The sequence below is a fragment of the Schistocerca americana genome, chromosome X (genome assembly GCF_021461395.2).
Source record: "Schistocerca americana isolate TAMUIC-IGC-003095 chromosome X, iqSchAmer2.1, whole genome shotgun sequence".
Taxonomy (NCBI): domain Eukaryota; kingdom Metazoa; phylum Arthropoda; class Insecta; order Orthoptera; family Acrididae; genus Schistocerca; species Schistocerca americana.
This window is the reverse complement of record NC_060130.1, coordinates 765,887,463-765,909,888: the sequence shown is the minus strand read 5'-3', so window position 1 is coordinate 765,909,888 and position 22,426 is coordinate 765,887,463. Positions and strand designations below refer to the sequence as shown.

Below are 22,426 nucleotides of genomic sequence, written 5' to 3'. Positions count from 1 at the left end.
AAGAAGACATCCAATGGCTGCTCAAAGTGTGGAAAACATCACTTGGACTAACGAGTAGTGCCACATGTTGGTACACATGAATGACAGGGTATGAGTATGTAGAAAATCACGTGCAGGATGCCTCCCTTTAGTCAACAAGGCACTATTCAGGCAGGTGATGGATCTGTTACTCGATGAAGATAAATGTAGATCAGGAAGTAGCAGGAACTGCCATGGCCCCATCACTGGGTATAGCCAAGCTCCAATTTGTGTTTGGTGTTACCTGCCAGTGCGAGCATGGAAACTGATTGTGTGAAATGCCTTCACAGGCAACTGAGGTGGCTTGCTGGTAAAATCATTCAATTTAATCGTAATGAGAAAGAGAAAGAAATGACAGTGTAGATGGAAGAAGTGTCTGAATGTGGAACAAAAATATTACTGCTAAGTATGTATGTGGTGAATAAATTACAGCAGGAGGCACACTAACGAAATGAGGCGAGCTTATGTATTAACACCAAAGGGAAAGCAGGAAAGGGCTCACAATAAATATGCCATCGACTATATGGATAAATGTGTTACTACACAGACCTTCACAGCTTATGTTACACACAACTGGACTTCAAGGCTACCAAACAAACAGGGAATGGGAGGAAGCTGTGTCAGAGATGGGGATTGGAGAACAAATGGAATGGAGATGTAGCATAAAGTGCCAGGTATCTCACCCTAGTCATTCACCGTGGTGGAGTAAATGAGGCAATGTTAGCAGCCATTAAAATGTCCCCACAGCATGACTACTACCAAGCATGGGTTTTAGGTTACTATGCTGGGATATGGAATTGATTCTCATACAAAGTGAATTTTGTTTTTCTTCTCCTTTTTTATTTATCCTTGCACTACTTTCATTTTTGGTAACAGCTGATAACCACCTTCTTTACATTTTTTTACAAAGCAGACAACAAAGAGTTAAAACAGAATTTATTTTATATTTAATATGCAGCAAGCACATACAATTTTTATTAATATGATACAGTTTACAATTTTTAGGCTGATATAGACATAAGTAACAAACTGTTCTTGTACCACCAACACTGAAGAACATTTTGCCACATAGACATCCAGTTTTCAATTAATTTAAGTGGAAACCTATTTAATTAAATTCTGCAGTATTGGTTTTTCATGTTAATTTTGCTGCCATAAATCAGTGTCTAACCTAAATTCAACAGTCTTCTCCCTTAATTTCACACATATATACCAATGCATTTTGATGCCGCCAACAATAAAATAAAATAATCACACAATTTTTATTGAACTCAAGAGCCCAAGAGTGCCAGGCTAATACCATATGCACTCAGCTATGTAAACACCACCAATCTGCTTTCCGAGGAGATGCCTTTAGGTTATGGTACTTGGCACCTTAAACTACACAAATGTCCAAAATTAAAGCAACAAACAGAAATTTTGCACAGTTATGTTTATTTTGCCATAAAACAGACTAAACAGATGATAGTTAAGTAGAAACAATGTAAAGAATACAGGACATATGGAACTCCAACATGCATAACTGTAGACAAAAATTGTCTTCATTTCTTCGAACTTAGCAGATTTGCACACACATTCCTACAACTGGTTAATGTGCTCAGTATGTGGTGTGACTACCTTTGGCAGCAATACAGGCCTGACAATGACACTGCATACTGTGAATGGTACTGTCAAATCTCATGTTGAGGCAATAATGACCATTCTTCCAGGTAAGCTGCTCGCAAGTCTTAGACAGTGGTTAGTGGATGCTGACACGATGCAACATATCTCCCTAGAGCACCCCAGACATGATCTATGGGATTAAAATCAGAAGAGCGAGCAGGCCATGGCATGCGTGTAATACTTTCCACTTCCAAGAAAACATTAACCTCTCTTGCTTTCATCTGTGTTAAAAACATTGGCCCACTGTTCGACGGCCCACATGGCATGTTGACGACTCCACTCTAGACATTCCCTTCCATGAAGACGCATCAGAGGTACACATACAGCAAGTCTCCAATAATAAAGGACACTCTGCTGAAGCCTTCTGTACACCATTTGTCTCGATATAATATGTCCAGTGGACGCTACAAGGTCAGGTGCCAGGTGCCGTGCAGTACTAAGGCAGTACTGTCATGCCCTTACATCCAAATAACAGTCCTCTCTTTCTGATACACATGTGGTTGTCCCTGCCCCAGTCTTTGGAGTACTGTTTCAGTCTCTATAAATTTTTGTCACATCCGAAAATGACAGAACGATTCACATTAAGCCACTGGGCCTCCTCAGTTTGCAACTGTTCTGCTTCCATTATTTTTATGGCCCTTCACCACAGAGTGTCTGGTAGGCATCTTCTTTTTGCCGTACTGCACCGTCGGTGACTGTAAACACAGCGATTGTGGATGTGGGACTACCGAGGGGACCCTACCCTGTTTGATAAGTGCCCTGACATCATCATTCATGTGGTTGTCCATTGACCAGAATGCCATTTTCCATGCAGAACACAACTGTATAGCATCTGGTGATAGTTTGTATGATTATATGGTGAATCAGACACAAGACATGGAAATAGCAATTTGTTGCTTTAATTTTGGGCACCAGTGTGCAGCACCATTCAGACCATTCTCGACCCCATCCCCAAGTCTTCCCCTAGTGAGAAAAATGAACATGTATGAACTTTTTTAAAAAACAAAATGCCATAATAAGCATATTGTTCTGTACAAATAAGATGACAGTTTCAAAAAAGGTAGCCCGCATTTCAAGAAAGCATCAGAAGTCAAGTGGTCATTTGTTTATTTAGACTAAATGCAGATTCATACATATTTTACTGTGAATAAATGCTGGCTAAGTAGTTGTGTCAAGGAGTATTGTCAAATAGTAGTGCTGATCTATGTTTAATTATTGTGCTATGCAGGGTATCGGTGTATAGATGTGTAGCACATGCCAGTATTAAACTTGAATTAATACTGGAGTGTACACTGTTCTTTCCTCCCCTCCCTGTTTCCTCAAGTGCAAACACAAATGTGCAGGTAGCCTGGTCAGGACTTCTGCTCACTTGGCTGGGTAATATTCTCACTTCTGGGGGATACTTACACCAAGATGAAATGAGACCCCTTGTCCATTTGTCATCATCTCTAACTGGTAAACACAGGAACTTACTTTTCAATAATGTGCAGATTACAGAAACATGGTCATTACAGATGAAACACCTAAATTCCCGGTAGACAAAGCAAGTGAAAGCATCAGGAATGTTTACAATTTGTAAACTAACACTGAACATAAAGAAAACAAATTGTGTGCATTTTAGCCTGAGGAGGGAAAATAGTATTGTACGATTAAATGTACACGATAATTCAATAGACTGGGTAATTAACACACAAATTTTATGGACAATGATTGTCAGTTGAAGTGGAATCACACACCAAGATACTAGCAAAGAGTCAGCATTTTATGACCTTACATAGCCCGTCATCTGAGTGTAACAGAAAGTGCCTCGTAGTGTCTTGTTATTCCCATGTGCACTTGATCCTCAAAACACAGTACTCCAGCCAAGGAATAAGTTCTCAAAACATGCCCACAATATTCAAACCACAGAAAAGGGTATTACTTAAGTACAACGACAAATCCATTATGAACATTAAGAAAAGCATTAGTTTCTTCATTGTGGGACGTGCAGTGTATATTATGTCATAGTGGGACATTATGCAGAGAATTGGTAGACAGTATGCTGTTTAATGCTTTATTTTAGAACATAAGCTTATTTCAACTTTGTTACCTTCATCAGTACATCTGCAGAGAATCACATTTATTTATAATTTACATAATATATAATTTATAAAGGTTTTTACATTTAATACTGTACTCATGTCCTGACATTGTAGACTGATATACACTCCTGGAAATTGAAATAAGAACACCGTGAATTCATTGTCCCAGGAAGGGGAAACTTTATTGACACATTCCTGGGGTCAGATACATCACATGATCACACTGACAGAACCACAGGCACATAGACACAGGCAACGGAGCATGCACAATGTCGGCACTAGTACAGTGTATATCCACCTTTCGCAGCAATGCAGGCTGCTATTCTCCCATGGAGACGATCGTAGAGATGCTGGATGTAGTCCTGTGGAACGGCTTGCCATGCCATTTCCACCTGGCGCCTCAGTTGGACCAGCATTCGTGCTGGACGTGCAGACTGCGTGAGACGACGCTTCATCCAGTCCCAAACATGCTCAATGGGGGACAGATCAGGAGATCTTGCTGGCCAGGGTAGTTGACTTACACCTTCTAGAGCACGTTGGGTGGCACGGGATACATGCGGACGTGCATTGTCCTGTTGGAACAGCAAGTTCCCTTGCCGGTCTAGGAATGGTAGAATGATGGGTTCGATGACGGTTTGGATGTACCGTGCACTATTCAGTGTCCCCTCGACGATCACCAGTGGTGTACGGCCAGTGTAGGAGATTGCTCCCCACACCATGATGCCGGGTGTTGGCCCTGTGTGCCTCGGTCGTATGCAGTCCTGATTGTGGCGCTCACCTGCACGGCGCCAAACACGCATACGACCATCATTGGCACCAAGGCAGAAGCGACTCTCATCGCTGAAGATGACACGTCTCCATTCGTCCCTCCATTCACGCCTGTCGCGACACCACTGGAGGCAGGCTGCACGATGTTGGGGCGTGAGCAGAAGACGGCCTAACGGTGTGCGGGACCGTAGCCCAGCTTCATGGAGACGGTTGCGAATGGTCCTCGCCGATACCCCAGGAGCAACAGTGTCCCTAATTTGCTGGGAAGTGGCAGTGCGGTCCCCTACGGCACTGCGTAGGATCCTACGGTCTTGGCGTGCATCCGTGCGTCGCTGTGGTCCGGTCCCAGGTCGACGGGCACGTGCACCTTCCGCCGACCACTGGCGACAACATCGATGTACTGTGGAGACCTCATGCCCCACGTGTTGAGCAATTCGGCGGTATGTCCACCCGGCCTCCCGCATGCCCACTATACGCCCTCGCTCAAAGTCCGTCAACTGCACATACGGTTCACGTCCACGCTGTCGCGGCATGCTACCAGTGTTAAAGACTGCGATGGAGCTCCGTATGCCACGGCAAACTGGCTGACACTGACGGCGGCGGTGCACAAATGCTGCGCAGCTAGCGCCATTCGACGGCCAACACCGCGGTTCCTGGTGTGTCCGCTGTGCCGTGCGTGTGATCATTGCTTGTACAGCCCTCTCGCAGTGTCCGGAGCAAGTATGGTGGGTCTGACATACCGGTGTCAATGTGTTCTTTTTTCCATTTCCAGGAGTGTATGTCAACTTTGAGTGATCTATTATAGCCATCTGTAGTTGTCAGATGCAATATTTTTCAGCGATGTTTTAAAGTTGTCTGATAATTTGCTGTTGGACGTTTTTGTGTGTCTTTTTTTATTATTTGATAATTGTAGAAATTCAAGTTTGACAGCTAGTCGTTTGCTCCAAGAAACTTATGTTGTTGTGGGTCGTGCATCTGTGGAACTGTTATTGATGTGCTTGTAATCCCTGGTACTTTGGTTATCCGTTATCACTACATAAATTTTTTTTTAAAACTGTGTGTTTGGAATCTGTTTGTTCATTTAGTATATCATAGAGATAATAACGTAGGTGTATCTCAAATTCCTCCAAAATAGTCACGATTGGACCTTATGCGATTTTGTGCACGATTTTTAGTATGTTTTCAATGTTGTCAATTTCGTGTTTTTTCATTTTTGAGGTGTGTTAAAAAGGTGGATTGATCGTTATTTGTTTCTCTCACGTGTTCTCTGAATCGAATGTTGAAATTTCTTCCCTTCTGTCCTACATAAACTTTTGTGCAGTTATTGTAATTAATTTTGTGGATTCCAGGATTTAAGTGTTTCGGGAGTCTTGCTTTTCCTGAATATAGTTTTGTGCTTATATTATTTGTCAGTCTGAATGTTAATTTCAGATTTGTATTTTTTAGTAGGGAGTTTAGTTTATTGGAGAGTTTTCCCATGTAGTTTGTTGCTATGTAGATGATCTTTTTTTATTGCAGTTTCTCTCATTAGTGTTATTTTATGATTTACAGGGTCCTTTTTAGGGCGTGTTTTTGTCGTATAGCTGTAAAACCACATTAGCATCATAATTGTTCTTGCATGCGACGTATAGTGAAGCCATAGTCACAGTACATAACATTTTTCTTTAAAACAAGTGGTTACAATAAATTGTATTGTACTGTAGTTATTTCTTTATGCATGATCTCTTGTTGAAGTGGCAAATTTAGGATTCTGTTGGTTGTGGAATGAAAGCATGAAAACAGATGAAAGAAACAAATAACAACCAACCTACCTTCTTCATACATCTAAAAATGAAAAACACAACACACTTCAAATATGAAAAACACAACGATGAAACACTGAAAATGCACTACAAATCCTGCAAAAACATCTAATCATGAATATTTTGGAGGAATTTGAAATGTACATACACTCGAAGGATTATCCCTACGACATACTAAATGAACAAACTGATTTCAAGTGCACACAGTTTTTCAATAATTTTATTGAAAATTTATATAGGGATACTGGATAAACAAAACACCAGTGATTACAAACACATCAACAACAGTTCCACTTATACACAACCCATAAAATGTAAGTACCTCTGCGTAAACAACTAGCTGTCTAACTTGAATTTCTATGACTATCAAATAATACAAAACATATTATAATATAGGTCCAACAGCAAATTATCAAACAACTTTATAATGTCACTGAAAAAACATTGCATCTAACAACGACAGACAGCAATAACGGTTTACTAAAAGTTTACATCCATCAACAACATCAGGACATGAGTATATCATCAAAGTTAAAAATCCTTTATAAATTATATATTATGCAAATTACAAATAAATGTCATTGTTTGTGAATGTACTGACAAAGGCAAAAACTTATACACTAGAATAAGGTATCAAGTAGCATACTGTCTAAAAATTCTCTGGGAGGGGGAAAAAAAAACACGTTACCAATTATTGCTCTAACATCTCTATTTGTTTATAAGCTCAGCAATGTGAGCTAAGAACCGAAACATCCACTACGTCATAGATTTTTATTGAGAGGGACTGCATCAAAAAAGATTCATTTCCCAAGAACTCTGAGGCTGTAATGCAGAGCATGTAGGTTGTGGAAGTATGAGAAGCATGATCATAGTTATCACTTAAAACTTCTGGGCTAATAGGCTACGGTTGATGTATAAAACTTTCTCCTGATGTTTCCTCCCCAATGCAGGAGACATCGTATGAGGTAAAGTGTCGAACTGCAATCAGAACTCAAGGGAGTGCTGAATATATGGGCAGTGTAGAGGGCACCACAGTCCATCACGTGATGTCTGCTACAAGATTATCTCTGGTAGCACCAACATGCTCGACTGAAAGTAATCGATTGTCATTCTTACGCTGCAATATTAACATCCAAATTTTATCTAATTTAAAAACTTCCTCTTTTCTGTTAAAATTATTAAGGTGTTTATAAATCTCAATAGCCTTGGCATGATAATGTGATGTTTTCAATATGACACTGATCTCCATGAATTTTATTTCATGATCACCCACTTGATAAAGATGTTCTGCTATGACCGATTTATCTGTATGTTCCAGGCAGTAATTCCTCTTGTGTTCTACCAGACAGGTGTTAACACTCCTTTTTGTGATGCCAATATAAACCAGATCACAACTACAAGGAATGTTATATGCACCCGGATTAAGCGAAGGTTGTTGAATATTTTTTGCCAATCTTAAAACCTTCTTTTATCTTCCTGGTGGGCCTGATGGTAGTTTTCACATCATACTTGCTCAACACTTTTCCAATGCAATCTGTAATCGTACTGCTGATGAACAGAAGGAAAACGTTCCCTTTGGTCGATTGTCATTCCTTGTCGAGCCTGATTCTCTCCTGAGGGTAAAGTGCTTGATTTATTCGAATAACCATTCTTCTTGAATGCCAACCATAGGTGTTCAAGCTCATCTTTCAAATAACTTCATTCACAAATTTTGTGTGCCCTGTCTACCAAGATCTTAATAACATCTCTTTTTTTATCTGGGGTGATGGTTGGAATCTTAGCAGGTAATGGTCAGTAAGGGTGACTCTTCTGTATACCCTATGGCCCAACATTCCATCTCCTTGCTTGATAACACACACATCCAAGAAATTCAGTTGGCCAATGGTCTCCATCTCCATAGTACATTGTATTTTTGGACTGGTGCTGTTGAGATGTATTAGGAAGGCATCCAATTTCTGTGCGCCATGTGTCCATACTACAAAAGTATCATCGACATAGTGGTACCACCTGGCTGATCTTTTACTGGCATTCTGCAACACCCGTTGTTCAAAGTTCTCCATGAACTAATTGGTCACAGCTGGACTAAGAGGACTGTCCATAGCCACTATGTCAATCTGTTCATAAAAATCAATATTGCATCAGAAATAGGTCATAGTGAGGAAAATATGACACAATATCAAAACTAACAAGAATATCACCGTGGCACATGTGCATTTCTTTTTATTTGTCAATGAAATGATATGAATTTTTAATATCACTGTCAGTTCCACCAACATGAGGTTGCAGCAATGAGGCAAGGTGTCTAGCTAATTTGTGGGTGGGAGACCCTATAGCACTCACAGTAGGCCTCAAAGCAATCGGCAGTTTGTGCACCTTGGGGTAATCTAGAGAGCCCAGGTGGTATGCTTCAGTTTTGCAGAGTAGCTTCTTATTGTCAAAGGAGAGTGAAGATGCTTTCACCAATCTATTAGCAATTTTTAAATTCTTTGTACTCTGATCCTTCTGAAGTTTTTTGTAACTGGTGGGATCCAAACCATTATTGATCTTTTCATGATAGTCTTCACTCTTCATCAGGACTGTGGCATTACCCTTTGTCTGCGGTATGAACGATAATGTTTTTATTTGCACTGATATCCCCAGTGCCTTCCTTTGTGCCTACGACAAATTACTGTTAGGTGGCTTGCATGTACATAAAATTCTAGCTGTTTCCATCCTAGTTACATCAGCCGACTGCAGTGGAAGGTGACAGATACTTGCCTCAATATTTGCTATATCATCTTCCGTGGGTACTTTTAAAGGCATCACAGCAAAATTGCCTCCTTTGACTAGAACACAAATTTCAACTTCAGTAAAACCTTTATCAGACAGGTTAATAACAGTTCGAGAATTATCCTCAACTGAAGCTACTGACATGTTGTTCTGTAGACCAGCGAAGTACTTCTTCTGTCTATTAACAGCTATCTCTGCACTAATTTCCATAGTCCTGAATGTTCGACCATGAACCTTATTCCAGTCACAACACAGTGGTATTACAAATGAACAATTGGAGCTGTATTAGCTTACAGCTGGTTCCACCAATGTTCGACACATCTGGTGAATCCTCCCACATAGCATTGCTATTTCAATACAATTGTAGTGCTGCTTGTCATAAGCTCGACTTTAGCAGAAGTGTGGGTGGGGTCATCAGGTAAGGAAATGTCAACTACGCGAAAAGAAGGGGAAAGTGTTGTACCTCGGGATACTTCAGACTTTCACCTCTAGCTATCTAAATTATGGCATTCCCTTTCTATCTGCAGCAGTCTTTTACAGAAATTACAAAAAAATCTGTGGAAAATTAAGGATTTTCCAAACTTAAAAACACATTTCAAGATACAATATGTATCTAGTAACAAATAGTCAATCAAAATTTCAAAACGCCGCAATGGAAAAAAAACCTTGTCAATACAGTATTTTATAGTCTGTGTTACATTATCACGCTACAACATACCAATAAACAGTAAGTGAAATCGAATTAAACAGAAATGTTATCAAAAACCTCAAACTCCATCAGAACAGGCCTCGGATGGCTGCACAGTACCGACCGATCACTGTGTGATCCTCAGCTCAAAGGCATCATCAGATGCAAATATGGAGGGGTGTGGGGTCAGCACACTGCTCTCCTGGCCATTGTCAGTTTTCGTGTCAAGGAGCAACTAACTCTCAACCAAGTAGCTCCTCAATTGGCCTTACAGCGGCTAAGGGCACTCCAATTGCCAACAGCACACGGCAGGCTCTAATGGTCAGCCATCCAAGTGCTAGCCAAGCCCAATGGAGCTTAATTTCAGTGATCTGACAGGAACCGGTGTATCTGCTGTGGCAACACCATTGGAATTACCAAAAACCAGTTAGAAGTTAAACACATTTTGAAACAGGGGTTAATGGAAACTAGCATAAATTTCCATTTTCAAGACATAGCCTAAACCTATTACATAGCACTTAAATGTGTAGAACACAAAATATTTACAAATACTGCACAAAACATAGCCTCATATCTACCAACAACAAAAACTAGAAAATTGCGGAAACTGTTTAGGGCAGTTTCTTGGGTGCATTCCTTCATGTGATTCTAAAATTAGTAACTACGCTGAAGTACCAATCAAAGAACATTGTATGCTCTTAGGTACATTATCCTCTAAGAACAACACACACCCCTACTAATGGAATCATTTTATCAGCCAAAGTATCAGCATTGTCAGGTGAAGTAATGACATGAGAACAACAAATAAAATAATCATTGAAACACTGTTTCAAAAGGCCACAGTTTGAGATCATGTCAGTGAAGTTTGATGAGAAAACACGCAATCTCAAACTGAAAAGCAGAGTGAGATTTAAAAAGCACACCACTTTAATTTCAAGACAAAAATAAATAAATAGATAATTCAACAGATTCTGGAAACTAAAATGTTCACAAAGAGTTTAATCTGTAAACGTGTCAATGCATCAGAACCAAATTGTAGGTACCAGTCCTTGGACTCTAGAGTGACCAAAATTTAAGTCCTGACTTTAAAAATTAAAGAGCCACTGTAAAATGAAGTGCTCAGGAGTAAAAAAGACCACACAGATTTGGTATATATGCATACAGTAATGCGGCATCAAATGGGGGTATTGGCACATACAAAGAGGGTTTGACAGGTGATAATTTCTGACAGCAAAGTGAATGGTATGTGACCAGAATTATAGCTTTAAGTTTATGAAAAATGGGTAGCAGGTGATAGAAATGCTTTCAGTGGGTGACCAACAAGCCAACAGAGCTTTAATGACATTGATGATTAACCCTGTCTTTATGGAACATAGAAGGCTAGTGAAGATTTGTGCATTCAGACCTGAGCTGCTGGAGAGATGGTAGAATCCTTCTGTCATATACTCTTGAGGTACAGCTCACCCGTTGCAAAGCCTGTATCAGCAGGAGTGGAGGGTGACAATAACAATAATATGATTACTTTTCAACAAGTAGGGGGGACACAATTCAGCAGTATTCTGCACAGAACTAAGGAAGGATGGTGATGCAAGGCTGGGATTGATGACTAGAGGGAGTTCATTATTCCAATAACACTGCCATTCCAGCAATATGAAAATAGAGTGGTGGTGATGTTATTTGTACAGCATGTGGTGAAGCCTTTGGCAGATACAACTCCAGAAAACATGGCAAACAGACCACACAGGGATGGCTGTTGGTTCTTTACAGGAAATAAATATGCGGCCAGGCAGGCAGATCAACAGATCTTATCACTGGACCTTTCAATAAACCAATTGTCAAATAAAACTGTTACTTCAATTTTCTGTCCCAGAACTTTGATTTGGACCTCTGGTGATGGGTTGTTGAGCACGATGATTTGTTCAACAGTACTGACATGGTCTCTTGCTACTTTCAGTTTAATGTTTTATCTCTACTGCATTTTCAACCATAGATTTGGTTTTGGTTTCCACATGCTATGTGATCTGTGTCAGTTATCGGCCTAGATAGTGTGAGGTTAGAACACAGAAGTGGCAATGAGGAACTCTACATCTACATTTATACTCCGCAAGCCACCCAACGGTGTGTGGCGGAGGGCACTTTACGTGCCACTGTCATTACCTCCCTTTCCTGTTCCAGTCGCGTATGGTTCGCGGGAAGAACGACTGTCTGAAAGCCTCCGTACGCGCTCTAATCTCTCTAATTTTACATTCGTGATCTCCTCGGGAGGTATAAGTAGGGGGAAGCAATATATTCGATACCTCATCCAGAAACGCACCCTCTCGAAACCTGGTAAGCAAGCTACACCGCGATGCAGAGCGCCTCTCTTGCAGAGTCTGCCACTTGAGTTTGTTAAACATCTCCGTAACGCTATCACGGTTACCAAATAACCCTGTGACGAAACACGCCGCTCTTCTTTGGATCTTCTCTATCTCCTCCGTCAACCCGATCTGGTACGGATCCCACACTGATGAGCAATACTCAAGTATGGGTTGAACGAGTGTTTTGTAAGCCACCTCCTTTGTTGATTGACTACATTTTCTAAGGACTCTCCCAATGAATCTCAACCTGGTACCCGCCTTACCAACAATTAATTTTATATGATCATTCCACTTCAAATCGTTCCACACACATTCTCCCAGATATTTTACAGAAGTAACTGGTACCAGTGTTTGTTCCGCTATCATATAATCATACAATAAAGGATCCTTCTTTCTATGCATTCGCAATACATTACATTTGTCTACGTTAAGGGTCAGTTGCCACTCCCTGCACCAAGTGCCTATCCGCTGCAGATCTTCCTGCATTTCGCTACAATTTTCTAATGCTACAACTTCCCTGTATACTGCAGCATCATCCACAAAAAGCCGCATGGAACTTCCGACACTATCTACTAGGTCATTTATTTATATTGTGAAAAGCAATGGTCCCATAACACTCCCCTGTGGCACGCCAGAAGTTACTTTAACGTCTGTAGACGTCTCTCCATTGATAACAACATGATGTGTTCTGTTTGCTAAAACCTCTTCAATCCAGCCACACAGCTGGTCTGATATTCTGTAGGCTCTTACTTTGTTTATCAGGCGACAGTGCGGAACTGTATCGAACACCTTCTGGAAGTCAAGAAAAATAGCATCTACCTGGGAGCCTGTATGTAATATTTTCTGGGTCTCATGAACAAATAAAGCGAGTTGGGTCTCACATGATCGCTGTTTCCGGAATCCATGTTGATTCCTACATAGTAGATTCTGGGTTTCCAAAAACGACATGATACTCGAGCAAAAAACATGTTCTAAAATTCTACAACAGATCGACGTAAGAGATATAGGTCTATAGTTTTGCGCATCTGCTCGACGGCCCTTCTTGAAGACTGGGACTACCTGTGCTCTTTTCCAATCATTTGGAACCTTCCGTTCCTCTAGAGACTTGCGGTACACGGCTGTTAGAAGGGGGGCAAGTTCTTTCGCGTACTCTGTGTAGAATCGAATTGGTATCCCGTCAGGTCCAGTGCACTTTGCTCTATTGTGTGATTTCAGTTGCTTTTCTATTCCTCGGACACTTATTTCGATGTCAGCCATTTTTTCGTTTGTGCGAGGATTTAGAGAAGGAACTGCAGTGCAGTCTTCCTCTGTGAAACAGCTTTGGAAAAAGGTGTTTAGTATTTCAGCTTTACGCGTGTCATCCTCTGTTTCAATGCCATCATCATCCCGGAGTGTCTGGATATGCTGTTTCGAGCCACTTACTGATTTAACGTAAGACCAGAACTTCCGAGGATTTTCTGTCAAGTCGGTACATAGAATTTTACTTTCGAATTCACTGAACGCTTCACGCATAGCCCTCCTTACGCTAACTCTGACATCGTTTAGCTTCTGTTTGTCTGAGAGGTTTTGGCTGCGTTTAAACTTGGAGTGAAGCTCTCTTTGCTTTCGCAGTAGTTTCTTAACTTCTTACCAAGGTGGGTTTTTCCCGTCCCTCACAGTTTTACTCGGCACGTACCTGTCTGAAACGCATTTTACGATTGCCTTGAACTTTTTCCATAAACATTCAACATTGTCAGTGTCGGAACAGAAATTTTCATTTTGATCTGTTAGGTAGTCTGAAATCTGCCTTTTATTACTCTTCCATATTCAGGGATGCTGCAACGGCCTTATGATCACTGATTCCCTGTTCTGCACATACTGAGTTGAAAAGTTCGGGTCTGTTTGTTATCAGTAGGTCCAAGATGTTATCTCCATGAGTCAGTTCTCTGTTTAATTGCTCGAGGTAATTTTCGGATAGTGCACTCAGTATAATGTCCTAAACATCTGAGTGTCCCAGTCTATATCTGGTAAATTGAAATCTCCACCTAAGACTATAACATGCTGAGAAAATTTATGTGAAATGTATTCCAAATTTTCTCTCGGTTGTTCTGCCACTAATGCTGCTGAGTCCGGAGGTCGGTAAAAGGAGCCAATTATTAACCTAGCTCGGTTGTTGAGTGTAACCTCCACCCATAATAATTCACAGGAACTATCCAGTTCTACTTCACTACAGGATAAACTACTACTAACAGCGACGAACACTCCACCACCGGTTGCATGCAATCTATCCTTTCTAAACACCGTCTGTACCTTTGTAAAAATTTCGGCAGAATTTATCTCTGGCTTCAGCCAGCTTTCTGTACCTATAACAATTTCAGCTTCGGTGCTTTCTATCAGCGGTTGAAGTTCTGGTAATTTACCAACGCAGCTTCGACAGTTTACAATTACAATACCGATTGCTGCTTGGTCCCCGCATGTCCTGACTTTGCCCCGCACCCGTCGAGGCTGTTGCCCTTTCTGTACTTGCCCAAGGCCATCTAACCTAAAAAACCGCCCAGCCCACGCCACACAACCCCTGCTACCCGTGTAGCCGCTTGTTGCGTGTAGTGGACTCCTGACCTATCGAGCGGAACCCGAAACCCCACCACCCTATGGCGCAAGTCGAGGAATCTGCAGCCCACACGGTCGCAGAACCGTCTCAGCCTCTGATACAGACCCTCCACTCGGCTCTGTACCAAAGGTCCGCAGTCAGTCCTGTCGACGATGCTGCAGATGGTGAGCTCAACCCCTCCAACCTCCACTCAAACCCTTCCACGTTATTACCGCATCATAGAAACAAAGATTATGAAACTGTAGCAGCAGCAGCAGTGGTGGCAGCAGCAGAAAATTCAGAGACAGTTCAAGATACTATAGAAATGGCAGAACAACCTGCTGATGTGCACAGCAGAGCAGGACATCATTTGATGAATCAACACCATCATTATCTATACCAGCAATGTCACCAGTAAGATTTCTGGTATTTGACAATTTGATGGAAATTCTGAATACTTTTCAAATGTTTCCTGCTATTAAGCAAAGCTGATACCATTTCTGACATTTCAGTCTGCTCTGTTATTGTCTTCTATGGGTCACATTTATGAGCTGGTTCAAAAATTATAACCTCTTGTAGACCACAATAGCTTGTCACTCAACATCTTGAGTTATTTTTCCACTCATTTTTGAGGTGCAAACATATTTAGTGACTGCTATACTAAAAGTTTCAACCAATGTCAGAAGCAAATTAACCAGTCAAATCCCAGTTGGCAAAACTTAATTGTCTTCATCAACATAGTAATTTCCTGTGCTCACAGTGTAACGTATCTTTCGCTGCATCTTTAATTTAAGATACGGTTGTACATCTAGCTCCAGACCAGGAAGTTTGAGCTAGCACTCTTAGAAAGTCTGATCCCCGTCCAAGCGAGATTTTTCACACAGCGCAGTCATTTGAAACGACTTCAGCTGCACAATATGCATCAAGGTTCCATAGGTGTGGCAAAAGCACAATCTAGGTAGTGTCGTTCCCTAAAGTCAATAAGACAACACAATCTTTAGATTCTGTGACATCATCAAAGGGGCAAATAGGTTGATTAGAGCAGCAGCAGTTAAAGTGATAGTCATAGCTATCAAAGTGTAGCAAATACAAGAAAAGCCTGCACCAAGTCACAAGCTGGAATGGCAGTCACAAGCTGCACAATTAGCCACAGTGTAACGTCATATTTTCTGCTTGCAACAAACTTAGTCATGTGGTTGCCTTTTATTAAAGCTGCTCACTGGCTGCGTCATGCCACTGTACAGCATCAGGCCTTCAACTCATACCACAAATTCACTCACACGTTTGATCTCATTAGTCATTGACAATATGGAAATGGCTCTCCCAGTACATGTTCCAAGCACATACCCCTAACTATCACTGAAAGATATTGGTGTATTGGCTCACTTCCTCTGGAGGTAATTAAACATCTTCCAATGTACAGTAACCAATCTACTGCTTTAACAGGCCAAGTAACAATCGTGCTACCCACAAACATGTATGTATACCAACAACATGTTTTGTAGTAATTAACTTTTTTTTGTCTGGATATCTTTACTTTATTCTGAAGGTGGCAGGGGTAAAATACAGGGAGTGAAAGGCTATTTACAATTTGTACAGAAACCAGATGGCAGTTATAAGAGTCGAGGGGCACGAAAGGGAAGTAGTGGTTGGGAAGGGAGTGAGACAGCCTGTAGCCTATCCCCGATGTTATTCAATCTGTATATTGAGCAAGCAGTGAAGGAAACAAAAGAAAAATTCGGAGTAGGTATTAAAATCCATGGAGAAGAAATAAAAACGTTGAGGTTCGGCGATGACATTGTAATTCTGTCAGAGACAGCAAAGGACTTGGAAGAGCAGTTGAACGGAATGGACAGTGTCATGAAAGGAGGGTATAAGATGAACATCAACAAAAGCAAAATGAGGATAATGGAATGTAGTCGAATTAAGTCGGGTGATGCTGAGGGAATTAGATTAGGAAATGACACACTTAAAGTAGTAAAGGAGTTTTGCTGTTTGGGGAGCAAAATAACTGATGATGGTCGAAGTAGAGAGGATATAAAATGTAGACTGGCAATGGCAAGGAAAGCATTTTTGAAGAAGAGAAATTTGTTAACATCGAGAATTGATTTAAGTGTCAGGAAGTCATTTCTGGAAGTATTTGTATGGAGTGTAGCCATGTATAGAAGTGAAACATGGACGATAACTAGTTTGGACAAGAAGAGAATAGAAGCTTTCGAAATGTGGTGCTACAGAAGAATGCTGAAGATTAGAAGGGTAGATCATATAACTAATGAGGAGGTATTGAATAGGATTGGGGAGAAGAGAAGTTTGTGGCACAACTTAACTAGAAGATGGGATCGGTTGGTAGGACATGTTCTGAGGCATCAAGGGATCACCAATTTAGTATTGGAGGGCAGCATGGAGGGTAAAAATCGTAGAGGGAGACCAAGAGATGAATACATTAAACAGATTCAGAAGGATGTAGGTTTGCAGTAGGTACTGGGAGATGAAGAAGCTTGCACAGGATAGAGTAGCATGGAGAGCTGCATCAAACCAGTCTCAGGACTGAAGACAACAACAACAACATCTTTACTGATTTTGGTTTTCAAATAAAAGATTCACTTGACACAATCTCTAAAAGTATTCTGTTTATCAATTCCAATGCTTTATTTAAGGAATACTCCAAGGTAAGTTTAGCACCCAATTAAGTTTCAAATATTGTTAAAACCTAATTACTCCTCATTTCTACCAGGATGAACATATACCATTTGCAATGAAGGAAGTAGTTGATGCACAACTTAATCATTTAGAGGCACCAGGAGTTGTGACACCAGTCACATCTGCTAATAACTGTAATTAATAAGCCTAATGGAACTATTCAGATGTGTGGTGATTTTAAAGTGTCTATCAACACTGACTCTAATGTAAATGTTTATCCCATTGTTTGTCTGGAAGAGCTAATGGGAAATATATATGTTCAGTGGATATGGTTAGCTGCAGAATAACAGCTTCTGAATAGTATGCTCACTCCTAGTATATTCAGTATTAGCTTAGGAGACAATGAACTCTGATCAATAGAGTAGGCAGTCAATTGGCAAGAGTATAGCCAATTAGTAAATCTGGTTATTTGGTGACTAAATCTGAGTTTCCTACTTTTATGCTCTCATATATGATGAGGAAATGAATGAGGCAGTCATTTGATGAAAGACAGCTAACAAGAGATCTACACTGTGTATTTGAAACAATTTGCACGTCATACACAAAAGCAGATATACTGAAGTTTCTATAAATTCACAAATTCTTCTTGTGTGTGCTGTATCACAGAATAATATGACACATGTGATTGTAAAATAAATATTTTTTTGGGTATGGCAAAATGGAATTTGGATGTAGAAGACTTATGCCATAGGTGGACGAATGACTTATCTGCACTATCATTTAAAAAGATGTTACAAGTATTACTATACTGATTATGGGGGAAAGGGGGAAGGGTGGGGGTTCCGGGGGGGGGGGGGGGGGGGGGGGGGAGATAGAGGATGCGGAGTCATGATGTACATAAAGGTTGGTTGGTTTGTTTAGGGGAAGACACCAAACAGCGTGGTCATCGGTCTCATCGGATTAGGGAAGGATGGGGAAGGAAATCGGCCGTGCCCTTTTCAAAGGAACCATCCCGGCATTTGCCTGGAGCGATTTACGGAAATCACGGAAAACCTAAATCAGGATGGCTGGACGCGGGATTGAACCGTGTACATAAAGGAAAACATGCACATTATAATAGCTGAAGGTAATTGCATGCAAACATATGATGCTGTAACAGGAACTGAAGGATGAACAACTATTTTTAGTACTGAAGACTTAGCTGACAATGTACTAATTAATGGAGAATGCAGAAAGAGCACCAAAACTTGTCTAAAACTTCAATTTTGGAGCCAAAAACTGCACAGTTTCACTTGAAAACACAAATTTGATACATGAATCTCTGTGGTAAATAAGGTTACAGTGACACACTATTACCATTTCATAAAACCATGGAGACCATTTGTCGAAGTGAAAATAGATTATCAAGATCTTTATGATATATGGAAGTATCTCATGCGAAACAGATGCCTCAAACTGTATGTGGGATTTGAGGAAGCAATGCTACCTTGAGACCACAGAGACTAGCTGTTTTGAAATTCTCTCACACCCTATTCAACCAGAGCTAGTCGAATTCTCAAATATTCTTAATCAACTAAGAAAATATGGAGTCAAATTGCAGTGGTCCACCGCTTGCTAGGCAGCATCCTTTGAGTTGAAAACTGAAGGGCGCAAGGTGGGAGAAGTCCCATCCCACCCCCCCAACTCTTATTCCAGAGTTTCCTGAGGCCTGCCCATCACAGAGCTGTTGGGAAGGATGCCTGCTCCCTTACACCACCTGTCCTGTTTCCATGGGCCATTAGAAGGTGAGAGTATCAAATACCTCAACATTCTCGCAATATGGAGGAACTCAAGAGTGGCTGCAATATTGTTTTTAGGCAGATATTACTCCCACTGGCAGTTAAGAGCCCAAAGGGCATGGCAACCACGTTAGACCTCTACAGGAAATAAATAACTGGCCTGGCTGGCAGATCAGCAGTTTATACCTCATCACTAAAGTACTCATTGTGTTTATTCTCAAATGCGGATGTCACTTCACTTTTCTGGACCTAGAATTTCATTTGGAACTATTTGATTGTTTGTTGTTAAGATGATTCTGGTTTCGTTTAGCGGTACTGATATGGGCTCATATTACTTGCAGCCCAAATGTTTGCGCTATATGGAATTTTTGGCTATTGACTTAGCACCGATTTTGATTTCTACACACTACATGGTTTTTAGGAGTGGCCTTTATATTTAATGGCAAACTACAGTACAAAAATTAGGATATAGTCCTCAGTAAGCAGTGGGAATCGCACTGTGATGCTATAAATAAAATACATTATAAATACCTTGTAGCTTCCACATGGTTTACGCTTTTCTATTTGACCGTACACTGGCATGTAGGCCAACAACTGCCCTACTTACTCATTCCAGAGCCATCTCATTTAGGCTCTAACATACTCTCAGCATACAAAAGGCTCAGACATGAAATCAGTTGAGGCATTTTCATGGGAACCATGATGACATTCACTTAGAGTGATTTAGATAAACCACGGAAAAACCAAATCTGAATAACTCCATGGGGAAGATTCCAGAATGAGATTTTCACACTGTAGCAGAGTGTGCACTGATATGTAATTTCCTGGCAGATTAAAACTTTGTGCCGGAGCGAGACTTGAACTCGGGACCTTTGCGTTTCATGGGCAATGGGCAAGTGCTCTAGGGACTGAGCTCAACTCTGTGGGGGTTTGAATCCCATTACCTCCAAGTGTATTTCCAGCAGCTTAACCACTGTGCCACCACACCCAGTATCATGCAGAGAAAGGCAAAAGTTAATGAATGGAAAAAAATTGGCTGTTGCTTTATCTGTCTAATAAGATGCACTGACGAAGAATCAATTAGATGATTAGGGACAGTCAATTGGAGTAAACGGATTAAGGTTGGGGAGGATTAGGACAGCAATTAGAGAGAGAAATTTTGGTTCTTAAAAGAGGCATTAAAGAAATGAGACTAAAGATGCTGGATCATTAGATTCCTGATATGAATGGGGATGTTTTAATTTCATTTTTGCAACCACTATGTTCATTGTCTTACCATTTCCTTCACTGTGATGTTTTCTGTAACAGTTTTAGTCAGTTTACCATTTTGAAATTTGTTAGTGTCCTTTTTATTACATTCAGATTATATCTGTCTCTCTACTGGTGTCATTTTTGTCATCATCATTAATACTGTGTGCTGTTGGATAATTTTTTCCTATTATGCGTCCACTCATCTCTTCTGCTATTTTCACAATGAAGGCATGGTGAAAACATTTCAGCCCAATGTTGAAAAACTTCCTGTATTTCAAAAAGTCATTTATTTTTATGCATGTGCACTTTTTTCGACTGAAAAGATTCACTCCGGAAAGCACAAGTCTGACTGGCCTAGCAACACTAAAAATTATTGTGTAGACTCCTTTTCACCAATTTTGCACGAATTTCTGTTGTTGATTAATTCCCCAGACTAAAGAATTTGTGGCAGCCTTGGCACCACTCTGCATGCTGAGGAACTGGAAAATTCAGGGCAGAGATTTGTCAGGTACTACAACAGACTGACTGAATATGAGTGCCAGTCTGCACACAACTGCTGACCTTGGACAAGACAGTAAGAGCTATTAGGTATGAAATTACACAAACAAAACTGTGAGCCACCCTACATAGTCTTAGTGTATTTGTACCTCCAAGGGGTCTTCGTGAGAACACATGGCACAAGTGCTCACAATCCACAAGACTTGAACACTGACTGCCTGCCATCATCAAACCTGAATTCATGACATCTGAAAGCAAAGCTACATCAGTGATAGCTGTAGAACAGCGAGCTATTGAATCAACAGTTACAAGAGCAGCAGCAACTGCTGTACTAACAATGAGATTTCCTCCAGCATTTAGAGCAATTCCTCCAAGAGGAGGCTACCTGGTTGCACCTAAGCCAGCAACAATGTGGTTCAGTAGATGTGAGACCAATTACCCTAATGACACACCAGGTGGGTCAAGCTGATACCTACCTGCAGTAATAAGGCTGGTAAGCCACAGCAGCACTGTTCATGGCATCCAGGCATGGATGTATAAGTGTGGCTTTCAAACACCACTGTTCTAGACTGACTGCCCAGTTATATGGTTCAGTCACACTGAGAACCATTTTGCCACTGCTGATATAATGCAGGTGAACTGCCTTAGTACCTGGTAAATCTGTCACAGTGTTGTCAGTTCCCCAAGGTGAAGTTTGTGGCACTGCAACTGCCACAAATTTAATTGTCACATGGTATTCAAGTTGGCAAAAACTTTTGGTTGCCTAAAAACTTTTTTAGCCACTAAATTATTTAGATATACGAACAGATGGAAGCCACAAGGCATCAAATCTCAGTAACAGGATATATACCGAGTGATCAAAAAGTCAGTATAAATTTGAAAACTTAATAAACCACGGAATAACGTAGATAGAAAGGTAAAAATTGACACACATGCTTGGAATGACATGGGGTTTTATTAGAACAAAAAAAAAAAGTCTGACAGATGGCGCTGGACAGCAAAACGTCAGTGACTGCGCATGACAATCATGTATAAAAGGAGCTGTAATGAGAGAGAGAGAAAAATCAGATGCGCCAGCAGTCGCAGCATGTTGACATTACCCAAAAAGGCGCTTTTAGTGAGGCTGTATTATCAGAATGGGGAATGTGCTAGTTCAGCATTACAATCCTATCACCATAGGAAAGGGATTCAAACGGGTGAAGGTCCATTGACAAATGAAGCTGTGGCGAGAATGATTTCGAAGTTCGAAGCCACTGGTTGTATATACCATAGATCCGAGCACAAAGCGTAATGCTGCTGACACAGTTCAAGAAGAAATGGAGACAGTAGTGGGTTCGTCTGTGCATGGGGAAGTCAGTGCGTGTGCAGTCGCATGTCGCACCGGCATTCCATACACTACTGTTTGGTTGGCACTTAGGTGTACCCTCTGATGCTATCCACACAAAATCCATCGGCATCATGAACTGTTACCTGGCGATTTAGTGAAGCGGAGGGCATTTGTGGTGCGGACATTTCAAAAGATGGCGGAAGATGACGATTCGTTGA

General features: G+C 40.9%; 1 protein-coding gene across 1 annotated transcript in view; it reads right to left on the bottom strand.

Annotated features, from left to right (window-relative positions):
* LOC124556304 (tetratricopeptide repeat protein 7B-like) overlaps window positions 1-22,426 on the bottom strand; it is a 235,552-nt gene that overhangs the window by 117,085 nt on the left and 96,041 nt on the right. The gene's annotated exons all lie outside the window — the stretch shown is intronic.